Raw genomic sequence first — 12,672 nt, 5'->3', positions numbered from 1 at the left:
CACAATCCTCTCGAAAAAAATCGTTACCTAATACATATAGTGGATTCAACGTCAGCCACTCTCTATTGTATCAACAATTTGTGTAGACTAGCTAATGTTGGATATCATTTGGTATATGTCTAGAATGATATAAATCATCGCCGGAATTCAGTCAATATCTGGTGTTCTAAAAAAACTGCGTTTATAATAATCTTCTAAGACGTAACAGAGATATACACTGGTTTGGAATACAGTTTTGCGGCATCTCCTTAGGTCAACGTTGTTGGGCAGTGGGTAAAGAACGGGTTATACAAACATAGTTGGTTCATCAACAATGGATGAAATGGAATAAGAAAATTCAGTGACACAGAAGTTCTTGGTTGGTTCATGATCAAAGAAGGATATGGGTTACAAAAATTTGATGCCATAAAATTTCCTTTGCACTTTGACAATGGCAGAAATCTCCTTTCCATTTATGTGCAAATTCATGTTACCAGCTATATATATATATATATATATATATATATATATATATATATATATATATATATATATATATATATATATATATATATATATATATATATATATTAAAAAACATTATTGCATCAAAATGCCTTCAAATCTAGAGTACAATGATGTTCTTATTATTTAGGGGATTTGGGTTTCTTCCGGGGAAATTAGAGGAGTAGAAAGTAAAAAAAACTACACATTTTGGTTAATCAGTACAAAACCATATATGCTAGTAGATTTGTAGACTATTAAGAGTTAAAGGAAATTTTCACTCAAATGGGGAGAGAAAAATATCAAAGTCACATTGAATAGAATAGGAAGGCACAGAAGTATCAAAGTCACATTCTCTACATGGGTCAGCCTTGTATCCATCCAATGCATGAAAATATGTTGATTCCTCAACATTCGTTTAATATTCTCCAACTAAGCAAAAACATTGTATCTCTCCACTTTTTTATCATTCATTATCATACCAAGCTGGGTCTTTATCTTCTAGTGTGTAATGAAATTGAGTTGGGGTCTTTGTCTTCGAGTGTAGTGAAATTGAGTTGAGGTATTTGTTTCTCCATCCACTAATATGGCTATGATCGTGAGCCCAACAAGAAATCTCCTCCATTATCTTAGAGTCCGAATAAGATTGCCTCTCATCATCCACCATGGTTTCCAAATTTCTAATTTCTCAAGGGACAAAAATGGAATAAGTTTCGACTGAGTCCTGGACAAATGTCTAGGCCTTGCCTTAACCCTGTGAGTTGCTTCCGCTGCCACCCCTCCTACTGGATTTCAAATTACATATTATAGATCTGATCAAACAGAACATGTACCTAAAACAAGAAACAAAATAGGCTCTACCTTCAACATCATGTAGACCTGTTAGGAAATAATCCAGTGCGGAATAGAATATAAAGGTTTACAAAGAATGGCTACAAGAATTTCCAGATATTCACAACAGTCATGCGTCCTAGAGGTTCCTTGCAAAGAGAGAATCGTCAAAGGAAATCAATAAAATACAATAAGCATCCTTTCATATATCTATCTCAGAAACTTAACCACGAGACTGGCCACCAGAAAAAGACCCTCTGAGCAAATTGGAAGCTGTTGTGACTAATTTTGTCTTGATTAAGTGACCTCTGCTTCCGCATAGCACATGAGTTGATTCTCTAATGACTCTGTCATCCCCAAGCTGAAGAGACCTGCTCTGATCATCCTCTCCTGCTGTCTATGAACCACCATCAACCACAACGATTAGAGAGGCTCTTTTTGTCTGAACCTGGACACTTTTAGATGTTACTGCTTTACACCTTTAATTTTATAAGGCTAGGGCAGCCGCTGGCAATTGTCACAAGACCTTCATCAGATATTGGGCAATTTTTCATGTATGACAGGATTCATCTTTGCAAGCATTGAAATACCAGAGGCCAAGAAAATTCTTGTCATCTTTGCAGGCATTGAAATACCAGAGGCCAAGAAAAAAGAGAGCATGAGATAGTATAGAAATTAGATAAATTAAGCATAGCCAAAAAAATTCTACATGTACAGAGACACGTGCAAAATGCAACAAGTCAAAAATGTAATTAAGATTGTTAAAAATCACCAACCAAATGGAAATGGACTTAAACGCTGTAGCTATAACTTTGAATGCCGGTTGACCGATTATACAAGGAAGAATATTCAAAGACAGGAATTGCCTGCTTACTGAAAGATGGTGAAATGAACTGAGATGCATGGATCTATTCTGGAATTTAATTTTGTTTAGGGCATTGCAAGGAAGCCCTAAGATACATGACTAAGTTTCATAAACAAACAGTAATGTTCTGGAAATACAATATGAGGCACTGGATTTCAAATTACATATTATAGATCTGATCAAACAGAAACATGTACCTACAACAAGAAACAAAATAGGCTCTAACTTCAACATCATGTAGACCTGTTAGGAAATAATCCAGTTCGGAATAGAATATAAAGGTTTACAAAGAATGGCTACAAGAATTTCCGGATATTCACAACAGTCATGTGTCACAACAGTCATGCGTCGTAGAGGTTCCTTGCAAAGAGAGAATTGTCAAAGGAAATCAATAAAATACAATAAGCATCCTTTCATATATTTATCTCAGAAACTTAACCACGAGACTGGCCACCAAAAAAAGACCCTCTGAGCAAATTGGAAGCTGTTGTGCCCAATTTTGTCTTGATTAAGTGACCTCTGCTTCCGCATAGCACATGAGTTGATTCTCTAATGACTCTGTCATCCCCAAGCTGAAGAGACCTGCTCTAATCATCCTCTCTTGCTGTCTGTGAACCGCCATCAACAGCAACGATTAGAGAGGCTCTTTTTTTCTGAACCTGACAGACACTTTTGGATGTTACTGCTTTACACCTTTAATTTTATAAGGCTAGGTATCTGCAAGGGCCCAATCTGCAATTAGTCTTAATGACTGGCTAATACTCCATTAATAAAGAACGTCCTTTTTCACAAAATTGCCAGGTTAAGGATCAACTAGTTCAACTAATAATCGACAATGGCAACATGACAAACTTGGTGTCGCAAGACTTGGTTACAACAATAAATCTTCCCACGACTGCATCCACAGCCCTACAATTTGGGATAGTTCAAAAGTAACAGCCAACTCTGCCACGAAGATTTTCATCACACTTGCAATTGAACATTTTTATTGACATTGGTTTGTGATGTCTCACCCGTCAAATACTGTGAAAATTTCTTGGGGTGACCTTGTTAGCATAATTGTAGAGCAACCTACAGTGGATTCAACTTTCAAGAACAAAAGTTGCAGAAGGGTGGCAGAACATACAAATCCAAGACAGATAAGATATAAAGAACATACAAATAAAACACGAGCAAAATAAAAAGCTCTAAGCCTCCACTTAGGCATCAGATTCCTCACAATCTTTAGGTGAACGATTAAGTCTAGCTTCATCTTGACAAGATATAGTTTAACAAACAACACCAACATTGCCCAAAACCATTCAATATTGAGCCATACACAATTTTGCAAATTGTGGGCCCGAATGCCTCTATTTAGCTCTTAATCGAGCACATCTTGCATTCAACGTAAAATGTTAATAACATCAACCTCTCTGAACCCTCACAGTTGGAGCAGGTACACATGTTACATCCATGACTCCACATAATGCGATGCTATAGATACAAGCCCACACTCAGAGAACATACTATTCAACCCCCAGACTGTATCAACAGCTTCAACAGAGAATAGGCAAACCAAATCATATTTAAAGGTACACAAGGGAACCTGCCATCTCGAGCCAAAGGGATATCTCGGGCTACATTTGAACAACACTTTCTAGAAATTAAGGACAACTTCTACATAAGCTGGGAGGAAACAACACATGTAACAATAATTGTATAATTTTGTAATTATTCAGGTATGGGTATCTAGTTTTTAATATCTCAAGCAACACAAATTAGCCCTCGAGTAAGTAGTTACAATTTTGTTATTATTTTAATACTTCTTAGACAACCTGAGGCAGCCCATTTTTGCAAAATATCTTCAAGTCCTATATGAGGTAGGAATGAAGTGTAACTGTAATATTCATTATGATAATTTTCTATTTGCCAGGTGTGTTCTTCACTGCTTGTTTTCCACATCATAAGGGTCCCCAGATCCTTATCATCAAAGGGTCCACATAAGGGTTCAAAGGCATGTTTACATTGTCTGAGGTCCTCAACCCCTGGGGTGGTTGAGCCTATTTGCAAGTGATTGATGAATCTGCTCCACCTTTGCACATTTGGTCTTCTAGTGTACTTGGCACTTTGAAATTTCCCATGTCTACCAGAACAATTAAGAAGGGCAAAACTCGATACCCAAGTGTGTAGATGCAAGATATATCTATTAAACATTTCAAAGAGGATTACCTATTCATAATAATGAGAGAGTATTTACATGGAAGTTGTGACATGTTTGCCTCAGACAAGCAGACATTGATCAGATTTTGGTGGCAGATAATAGACTAACCTAGATGGCTATATTTATCTCTCATCCTAACCACCTAACCAAGTGATACAAGGCTGAAGAGTGTGGCCATACCTAATTGGATTCTCTTTAAGATTTACCTTCTCTGAATGGATGGCAGGCTCTCCAATTTTAACAACATTGCATACTTTGTCTAATTACCTATTTCAGAATTATGCTAACAAGAACAATCTATATAAAAGGAAATATTACTTTGTCTAATCTGAAAGATAGTGTGACATACAATGAATGGAACTGCCCCACAACTCCACTTGGATATTGGTTGAATTAGGTTTGTGACGGTAGTCATGTAACTGTAGTATGACAAGACATAATGCTAATTGACCTAGAGTCTGTAAGAAAAGAGCATCAACCTGTTCAAGGTACACATTAATTTGAAATGCTTGATTAGCTTCCCAAGTACCCGGTTTATTAGCTCATTATACTTTCAACACATTTGAACAGATCATGTAATTATAATGGTATTTGCACTTACAAACGCATTGTTGCAATCAAAATTAGATGGTAAAGAGTCATGATATTGATAACCCAAAAAATGACACACACTGTCTAATTTCTAAGCTGTGTATGTCCCTTCTGCAAAACAGAACAATCGTTAATGTTACGATACTTTTACTAGAATATCATACAAGAATCTATATTTGTTAGATTATATACAAACTTATTTAGTTCAATAAAAACAACTCTAAAATCGAGACCATGGTAAAAGCTCAAGGTCCTGAAAATATTGGAGGCTTAGATCCCTAGACTACTGGAGTGCATCAAACAAATGTTGTTATAACTCTTAACCAATAAATGGCATCCCACATAGATCATTACAGTATGCCACTTTCGCAAGTATTGTACAAGGTAAGAGAGAACAACAAACCTTCTGCTTCCCTAACTCCACAACTAATTTTGCCAAAAAAAATTCAGTTTCTATTTGAGTATCCAGCAAAAATGAAAATTTTAGTCTATGTGCATAACAAAATGACTATGCCAACACTTTAAATTTGATATAGAACTTTGAGGAAGCAATCAAAACCTTTTGATTAGTTTCTTCTCCTAAACTCATATGAACTTTTGAATCATATCATGTAATATCAACTACATATAACAACTGAATTGTTAGTGTTGTTGCTGCTAAACTGCACCCCCTCCTCCTCCTGCTCCTCTAACCGTAACGAAAACCATGGGAAACCAAATCAGGCTAACATACAGCTCCTTATGGAAACAACGGCGTAGAAAAACCTTCTAATCTAGTCCATTTTGGAGAAGTTTTAATTAATAGAATGGAGTTGGCTATGCAAATCTCCAAGATGATTGAAATTTTTAGTGATGATGTAGATGCATTGAGATCAGATACAAAATGGACATGCTAACTATCCTTGCTTATGTAGGGAGGGTGAACCTAGTATGTGGTCACTATCTTTTGGGTTCATAATGTATCATTCTTGATTTGCATTTTTCTTGTGCAGTAGTGAAATATCAAATGTATTATTCCCAAAACAAGTGATACAAGGCTGAAGAGTGTGGCCATACCTAATTGGATTCTCCTTAAGATTTACCTTCTCTGAATGGATGGCAGGCTTTCTAGTTTTAACAACATTGCATACTTTATGTTGTGTGTGATGAGTCATCATGGCCTATATGCATGAGGAGAGAAGCCTATTTCAAAATTATGCTAACAAGAACAATCTGTATAAAAGGAAATATTACTGTGTCTAATCTGAAAGATAGTGTGACATACAATGAATGGAACTGCCCCACACCTGTCATCATGGCCTATATGCACCAGGAGAGAAGCCTATTTCGAAATTATGCTAACAAGAACAATCTATATAAAAGGAATCTAGAAAAGTTAAGACAATTTTCTAAAAAATAAGAACTAATTCATAAGATAAAACTCTAGTGAACCAAATTTCTCCATATTTACATATTCTTCATTATTTTCAACACTAACAATGGTTTCTTTCCATGGAAGAAAAACTTTTAGCTGTCGAATTTTTCATTTTGAGTTTGAGATTGGTGAATGGGTCCACAACGGAGCTGATCGAAAAATTTAAACAGGTAATTTCGCATGATGGAAAATTTTCCACAATCCTCTCGAAAAAAATCGTTACCTAATACATATAGTGGCTTCGACGTCAGCCACTCTCTATTGTATCAGCAATTTGTGTATACTAGCTAATGTTGGATATCATTTGGTATATGTCTAGAATGATATAAATCATCGTTGGAATTCAGTCAATATCTGGTGTTCTGAAAAAACTGCGTTTATAATAATCTTCTAAGACGTAACAGAGATATATACTGGTTTGGAATACAGTTTTGCGGCATCTCCTTAGGTCAACGTTGTTGGGCAGTGAGTAAAGAACAGGTTATACAAACATAGTTGGTTCATCAACAATGGATGAAATGGAATAAGAAAATTCAGTGACACAGAAGTTCTTGGTTGGTTCACGATCAAAGAAGGATATGGGTTACAAAAATTTGATGCCATAAAATTTCCTTTGCACTTTGACAATGGCAGAAATCTCCTTTCCATTTATGTGCAAATTCATGTTACCGGATATATATATATATATATATATATATATATATATATATATATATATAGATCTATATATTAAAAAACATTATTGCATCAAAATGCCTTCAAATCTAGAGTACAATGATGTTCTTATTATTTAGGGGATTTGGGTTTCATCCGGGGAAATTAGATGAGTAGAAAGTAAAAAAAAACTACACATTTTGGTTAACAAGTACAAAACCATATATGCTAGTAGATTTGTAGACTATTATGAGTTAAAGGAAATTTTCACTCAAATGGGGAGGGAAAAATATCAAAGTCACATTGAAGATGACCTTCTACATCGGCTAGAATGGGTAGGCACAGAAGTATCAAAGTCACATTCTCTACATGGGTCAGCCTTGTATCCATCCTATCCATGAAAATATGTTGATTCCTCAACATTCTTTTAATATTCTCCAACTAAGCAAAAACAGTGTATCTCTCCACTTGTTTATCATTCATCATCATACCAAGCTGGGTCTTTATCTTCTAGTGTAATGAAATTGAGTTGGGGTCTTTGTCTTTGAGTGTAGTGAAATTGAGTTGAGGTATTTGTTTCTCCATCCACTAATATGGCTATGATCGGGAGCCAAACAAGAAATCTCCTCCATTATCTTAGAGTCAGAATAAGATTGCTTCTCATCATCCACCATGGTTTCCAAATTTCTAATTTCTCAAGGGACAACAATGGAATAAGTTTCGACTGAGTCCTGGACAAATGTCTAGGCCTTGCCTTAACCCTGTGAGTTGCTTCTGCTGCCACCCCTCCTACTGGATTTCAAATTACATATTATAGATCTGATAAAACAGAACATGTACATACAACAAGAAACAAAATAGGCTCTAACTTCAACATCATGTAGACCTGTTAGGAAATAATCTAGTTCAGAATAGAATATAAAGGTTTACAAAGAATGGCTACAAGAATTTCCGGATATTCACAACAGTCATGCGTCCTAGAGGTTCCTTGCAAAGAGGGAATCGTTAAAAGGAAATCAATAAAATACAATAAGCATCCTTTGATATATCTATCTCAGAAACTTAACCGCGAGACTGGCCACCAGAAAAAGACCCTCTGAGAAAATGGGAAGCTGTTGTGCCCAATTTTGTCTTGATTAAGTGACCTTTGCTTCCACATAGCACATGAGTTGATTCTCTAATGACGATGTCATCCCCAAGCTGAAGAGACCTGCTCTGATCATCCTCTCCTGCTGTCTGTGAACCACCATCAATAGCAACGATTAGAGAGGCTCTTTTTTTCTGAACCTGATAGACACTTTTGGATGTTACTGCTTTACACCTTTAATTTTATAAGGCTAGGGCAGCCGCTGGCAACCGTCACAAGACCTTCATCAGATATTGGGCAATTTTTCATGTATGACAGAATTCATCTTTGCAGGCATTGAAATACCAGAGGCCAAGAAAAAAGAGAGCATGAGATAGTATAGAAATTAGATAAATTAAGCATACCCAAAAAAAATTCTACTTGTACAGAGACAAGTGCAGAATGCCACTGAAACAAGTAAAAAATGTAATTAAGATTGTTAAAAATCACCAACCCAATGGAAACGGACCTAAACGCTGTAGCCAAAACTTTGAATGCTGGCTGACCGATTATACAAGGAATAATCTTCAAAGACAAGAATTGCCTGCTTACTGAAAGATGGTGAAATGCACTGAGATGCATGGATCTATTCTGGAATTTAATTTTGTTTCGGGCATTGCAAGGAAGCCCTAAGATACATGACTGAGTTTCATAAACAAACAGTAGTGTTCTGGAAATACAATATGAGGTATTGGATTTCAAATTACATATTATCGATTTGATCAAACAGAAACATGTACCTACAACAAGAAACAAAATAGGCTCTAACTTCAACATCATGTAGACCTGTTAGGAAATAATCTAGTTCGGAATAGAATAGAATAGAAAGGTTTACAAAGAATGGCTACAAGAATTTCCAGATATTCACAAAAGTCAAGCGTCATAGAGGTTCCTTGCAAAGAGAGAATCGTCAAAGGAAATCAATAAAATACAATAAGCATCCTTTCATATATCTATCTCAGAAACTTAACCACGAGACTGGCCACCAATAAAAGACCCTCTGAGCAAATTGGAAGCTGTTGTGCCCAATTTTGTCTTGATTAAGTGACCTCTGCTTCCGCATAGCACATGAGTTGATTCTCTAATGACTCTGTCATCCCCAAGCTGAAGAGACCTACTTTGATCATCCTCTCTTGCTGTTTGTGAACCACCATCAACAGCAACGATTAGAGAGGCTCTTTTTTTCTGAACCTCACAGACACTTTTGGATGTTACTGCGTTACACCTTTAGTTTTATAAGGCTAGGGTAGCCGCTGGAAATCGTCACAAGACCTTCATCAGATATTGGGCAATTTTTAATGCATAGCTTCTTCAATGCTATGAACTTACCTAAAATACAAGACATCTCCTTGTCCCCAACACTATCACTGTTGCAGAGTGCCATTATTTCCAGCACAGGGCAATTGGAAGCCAAGGCACTCAAACTCTCAACCGAAATAGCAATGCCCATCAAGACAAGTTCTTGCATCTGAAGACATTGCCAAGTTCTTGCATCTGAAGACATTTGTTTGCAATGGACAGTAACTCTTCCTCGCCAATTCTTTTGGACTTGCCACTATCAAGGTGCACCTCTCTCAGTTTCCTACATCCATTTACAACTGCATAAATACCTCGATCAAGACAATCAGACACCCTACCAATATAAAATACTTCCAGCTTTGAGCACTTTGAAACAGCCATCAAACCTCTATCACCTAAATGCATGTTTTCAATTTGCAATTCCGTCAGTTGTTGCAAGTTTCTAGTGTAAATGCATGTTTTCAATTTGCAATTCCGTCAGCTGTTGCAAGTTTCTAGTGTTGATTTCCAACAACTGATCCCAAGACCCTGAATTCCGTGATAAAATGAGTGTCCTTAGACACTTGGATCCTGATAATAGTGGGGCAAATAGCTGCCCGTTATAAAGATCTTTAAGGCACAATCGTTGTAGCTTACCTTGCACTGGCCCTATTCTTTCCGTTTGAACATCTAATCTTCTAAGTCTTTTAGCTGTAAGATATTCCAGTTCATTGCAATTCTTAAGTATTGAATTCAAACCCTTCGCTCCAAATCCACATGACCCGCATCAAAATTTCTTAATAGGACCACATACAAGTGAGAAGGACTCTAGACCCTCATCAGTAATCTCGATGCATCCCTTCAGTTTGATCTTATTGAGATGAGTGAAACTCTTTCCAATTAAAGAAAGTTCCTTGTTGTCAATACTGGGAAATTTTCTGGAGCATTTCAGAGCCAGAACAGTCACATGTTCAAATCTAGTGATCAGGGCTGGAAGCAAGGAGGAAAGCTCAGTTCGAGCAAGGAGAACTAGGCGTTGCCTGCTTTTCGATTCAATGCGGTGCCATCTAATATAGACTAGGGAAAAAGCATTTCGATCTTCATTTGTGAGCTTCTGGAAAATCGAGGCCAAGCATTTATCCGGTAAATATACAATGAGATCCCGCTCTGGATACACACCAAACTGTTCGACCTTGTTCTTCTCCAGAAAAAGGCCCATTGGTGGAGGAGCTAAAGAAGAGTTGGATTGACCCATCAGACCTAAGAACTCAATCAGAAAATATTCAATTAGCTTAAGATAAGTTTATGGGTTAAAAAACAGAAGGAAACAAACAAATTTGATCTGAAATTGCGCTTGACAAATTCTTAACCGCCTAACAAAGGGAAAGCTAGATATTTTCGGCAAAAACCTAAATTCTAAGACTTGAGGTAACAGTTCCTAATAGTAAAACCAAGAATTTCATGTAAATCCCCAAAACCCTAACTTGGAAAGCACACTAATTGAAAAAAGCCACCGATACAATGGAACCACCAAACAAATCGCTACATCATAGAACCAAATCAATGTGTTAAAAACAGAATTCATATCAATATTTACCTCAGCTGCTAGGTATTCAAGCACAGCTGCAAGAAAAATGGGGGCTCCAATCCCAACCCTCTTGGCATATCTGCCATTCTTCAAATACCTGGCAAGCCTTCCAACAGGAAATTGAAGGCCGGCTTTGACTGATTTCATGACGGGCTTTTTCTTGGATTCTCCCTTTCGGCCCCCTGCACCTTTCCCTGACTTAGCAGAGGTTTCCATAGGTAGCGCTCTGTCAGTTTACAACAATCCAAGAGTTACACAGTACGCAATAATGCAGATGCTATGAAGCGAAGACACACTGTCGATCTGCTGGGTCGCATCTCATTTTTATAATTTGTAGTTAAATAAATTGGATGGGTAAGATTATTTTAATCGTCTAACAATTAAATCAAAGGCTCAGAATTGTACACATAACTCCAGAGGAAAGTTGATTTCAAAGGGAAATGCCTTACGGCGTAAATATTTGCATGATAGGAAGACACGTTGCTCTTACATACTCCGAGATGTCCATCGTCTATAGTCGGATGTTAAAAAAAATTGACATCTCAGTTTAAATAAATAAATACTATATTATAAAATAAATACTATATTATAAAAGAAAATGCTTAAAATAAATAATTTCCAAGTTCAGTTTTCGATTTTTTTTTTTTTTTAACCACATGGTGAATCGGTAACTGCCAGGCCTAATCTATGGGAGACCAAGGATCCAACCTCATAGCTGCCACTATAACACCAAGAGCATAACCAACCACCTGCAAGTCGGGTATACTAAGTTCCTATGATTTTAGCAAGAGCAGACTCACGGGAAAGGGGAATCTGCCCCTCTAGCTGCCACCACAGCAGGTCATTGTACTCAATGAGATTTGAACTTCGGTTTGCCCGGGCTTCGCCCATCTGACTTACCGTCAAACCATCGATTTTTTAACATGCACAATGGTTGTATTCATTTAGTAAATGTTTAATAGTCCAAAATTAAAACAAGAGTTCTGAGTAGCCCTTTTCTTATTTGAATTAGCAAAAATCAACTACGGAACAACAATATAGTTTATAATATAGTATATTGGGAAAATTATATATATATATATATATAAAGGTTGAATTATATAATATATTAAATTGTTATTTAAATTGATAAGTGTGTTTATTTTAGAATATTATTTTGAGAATTTTATTTTAATTTTTAATGTTTATTAACTGTATGGTAAAGAAAAATATTATAAATTTGAAAAATATATATATAAAAAGTTGAATTATATAATATTTTAAATTGTTAATTAAGTTGATAAGTGTGTTTATTTTAAAATAGTACTTTGATCATTTTAATTTAATTTTTAATAATTATTAGGTATATGGTAAAGATTTAACTTTAACATAATATTTTATCATAATTTTTAATAGTAGTCATAAATCAATGGTTGAAATTTATTTTAATAGTAGTATGTTTTTATGCTATTTTAATTAAATTTATTAATTAAAAAAAATATCCATAGAACATGAGTTATGGTTTTTTAGACATGTGGTATTAATAAGCTATGGTATTGTAACAAAGCAGATCTACAAGTTAAGAGTGTCCATGATAAAGTAGGGGTGAATCTCTATAGTTAAAAATCTTGTTACATGTTTTTTTAATGTATATATATTTAAC

At 35.8% G+C, this 12,672-nt stretch overlaps 1 pseudogene; it reads right to left on the bottom strand.

The window, feature by feature from the left end:
• Positions 1 to 2,613: 2,613 nt before the first annotated feature.
• Positions 2,614 to 10,697, bottom strand: LOC149208863 (F-box protein SKIP2-like; annotated as a pseudogene).
• Positions 10,698 to 12,672: the final 1,975 nt, after the last annotated feature.

The sequence above is a fragment of the Pinus tabuliformis genome, chromosome 1_2 (genome assembly GCF_031772625.1).
Source record: "Pinus tabuliformis cultivar Carrire ecotype Pingquan chromosome 1_2, CPIR1, whole genome shotgun sequence".
Taxonomy (NCBI): Eukaryota; Viridiplantae; Streptophyta; class Pinopsida; order Pinales; family Pinaceae; genus Pinus; species Pinus tabuliformis.
Note: the sequence above shows the minus strand (reverse complement) of the source record. Positions and strands in the feature narration are given on the sequence as shown.